Below are 3,223 nucleotides of genomic sequence, written 5' to 3'. Positions count from 1 at the left end.
ACAACACAAAACTTCAACAGAAAATCTCATGAGCTCTGTTAGTATAAGAAAATAAACCACCACTTTAAGGTACTGTAATGAACTCATTATTTATTTATATTGGTTTTAAACCTACTGTATTCCAACTTCTCTATGGTTCATACCCCCCCGATACTACTCATAGATTCATCAAAATAAGCAAACAACACACGAAAAACAGAATCTATCAAAAACAGAACAGTCTGTAGTAATCTGTAACTTTAGAATACTTCTGTAACTCCAAAAATTCGGAAATAAATTTGTGGACGTGAGGAATTTATCTATTAATCGTCTGCAAAAATAATCAACCAAAAAGCACTCTTCTGCAAAAATGACAGGGGCGCAGGAGGTTCGGAGTCCGGCAGAGAGTCCGGCACCTTGGAGTCATGAGCTTTATGCGGGACAAGGTAAGTGTTTGGCTCCATCGCCGTAGAAGTTGCAGCTCCCGAGGCGGTGTCCAGCCATCCGTCCTCGATCTGAGCGATCGGCTCCGGATTATGGGTCGGAGCGGATTCGTGTGCGGCCTCCAAGGTGCTGTCCGGCGGCAGAGTTAGGTCGTGCCCATGGTGACAGCGCGGCACGCTCGGCTGTGGCTCAGATCCATGGAAGATCAAGTCCCCGCGGATATCGGCCGTGAAGTTTAGGCTTCCAAACCTGACCTGACGGCCAGGGGCATAGCTTTCGATCTACTCCAGGTGGCCAAGTGAGTTGGCCCGCAGTGCGAAGCCGCCGAATACAAAGATCTGTCCGGGGAGAAAAGTCTCACCCAGGACTGCGTCGTTGTCGATTGAAGAGGCCATCAAGCCTATCGGTGACGACACAGAGGAACTCTCAATGAAAGCACCAATGTCGGTGTCAAAACCGGCGGATCTCGGGTAGGGGGTCCCGAACTGTGCGTCTAGGCGGATGGTAACAGGAGACAAGGGACACGATGTTTTACCCAGGTTCGGGCCCTCTTGATGGAGGTAAAACCCTACATCCTGCTTGATTGATATTGATATTGTGGATGTTTACAAGAGTGGATCTACCACGAGATCAAGGAGGCTAAACCCTAGAAGCTAGCCTATGGTATGATTGTAATGGTTGTTGTTGTTGCTGTTCTACGGACTAGAGCCATCCGGTTTATATAGACACCGGAGAGGGCTAGGGTTACATAGAGTCGGTTACAATGGTAGGAGATCTACATATCCGTATCGCCAAGCTTGCCTTCCACGCCAAGGAAAGTCCCATCCGAACACGGGACGAAGTCTTCAATCTTGTATCTTCATAGTCTTGGAGTCCGGTCGATGATGATAGTCCGGCCGATGACAGTTCAGCTGATGATGGTAGTCCGGCTATCCGGACACCCCCTAATCCAGGACTCCCTCAGTAGCCCCTGAACCAGGCTTCAATGACGATAAGTCCGGCGCATATATTGCTTGGCATTGCAAGGCGGGTCCCTCCTCCGAATGATAGAAGATTGTGAACACCAGGATAGTGTCCGGCTCTGCAAAATAAATTCCACATTCCATCGTAGAGAGAATAATATATACACAAGTTCAATCTGCTGACGTTTTTTGCGGCATGACGTCATGCCACTACCAAGCCATTACTTGAATCATTTTTTACTCTACCACCTCAGCACATTTAGCGAAGCGGTTTCCTTGGCACGTCTTGTCGAAGCAGAGATCGTGTTCCCCCTTAATCCGAGATTCTCATCAATACGGACGTGGGTAACCCAACCGCGCCATTGATGGTGACGCTTGGGGGATAAGCGAGTTTTACCAGGCCGGTGGGGGACGCGTAGACTTCGCCCGCCCATATAAGGGATAAGGATTCACCTTTTCACCTACGCCTTCTTCCTCCTTTGCTTATCCATCTCCGCGCACTCGAGCTCCAGCGCCCAAGCCCGCACATCTCGTCTCAACCTTCCCCAGTTATGTCCGGAGCGGGAGGCAAGTGGATGACCTCCTCCGTTACGGAGGAGCACATCGAAAGAGTGGGCAGCGTCGGCTACCTGTCCGGCGACATCGCGGACCGGCTGCCCGACGAGGGGCAGCTCATCCCCACCCCCAGGCCCCATGAGAGGGTCGTTTTTCTTCCCCACTTCCTCCGCGGACTGGGTTTTCCACTTCACCCCTTTGTCCGGGGGCTCATGTTCTACTACGGCCTGGATTTGCATGATCTGGTGCCGAACTTCATCCTCAACATCTCGGCGTTTATCGTCGTGTGCAAGGCCTTCCTCTGCATCCAGCCCCACTTCGGCTTGTGGCTCAAGACCTTCAATGTCAAGCCGAAGGTAGTGAAGGGCACTCAAGCGGAGTGCGGATGCGCCATGTTGGGCAAGATGCCCAATGTCCTTTGGTTCGAAGGGGCCTTCGTGGAATCCGTCAAGGGGTGGCAATCGGGGTGGTTCTATATCACTGAGCCGCGCGACCCTAAGTGGGCGGCGGCCCCCGAGTTCAGATCTGGTATCCCCATGCAGCTCACCTCCTGGAAAGAGAAGGGCTTGCTGTGGGGTAGTTCGGAGGAGCTGACGGGACTCCAAGCCTGTATCGAGAAGCTGGTGAAGAAGCTCAGGCTGGTTAACGTGGTCCAAGTCATGCTCGTCCGCCGGATTCTCCCATGCCAAGAGCGGGCATTCAATCTGTGGGAGTTCAATCCGGAACAGCACCAGGCGCTGAGCGGGCTCTTCAACACGATGTACGAAGGCGCCTGGAGGGTGCTGTTTAAGGGCGCCGAAGCCCCCGCATCCGCGACTGAAGATCGCGGATTTCGCTCGCAGCACCAAGCCGACGAGGTAAGTGATTCTACCCCTTTACGGGACACTTTCTTTTCATAGTTTGACTCTATGCGGGTTTTAATTTCCCCCTTTTCCTTTGACAGGACTGGATGAGGAAGGCGGAGCAGATTATCTGCCCGGCTCCCATGCCAGAAAACCCAGTAGATGCCCATCTAGCGAGGCTGCTGGTTCCGGCACCGCACGTGGTGCCGGAGAAGAAGTCCAAGAAGGAGGCCATGGGTGCTCGAAAGAGTTCCCATTTTCAGGTGTCCGACAACTCCGGGGCGGACTCCTCCCCCGAAAACGAGGAGGAGAAATAGGACTCTCCCCTAGAGGAGGGAGAGAGGAAGAGGAAGGCTTCCCCAACAGGGGAGGCCGAAGGGTCCAAGAGGGGAAGGACTATTCCCCCGGACAGCTCCGCCAACATCAACGTTGGTGAGGAAG

The sequence above is a fragment of the Triticum dicoccoides genome, chromosome 3B (genome assembly GCF_002162155.2).
Source record: "Triticum dicoccoides isolate Atlit2015 ecotype Zavitan chromosome 3B, WEW_v2.0, whole genome shotgun sequence".
Lineage (NCBI taxonomy): Eukaryota > Viridiplantae > Streptophyta > Magnoliopsida > Poales > Poaceae > Triticum > Triticum dicoccoides.
This window is presented reverse-complemented; position numbering follows the sequence as displayed.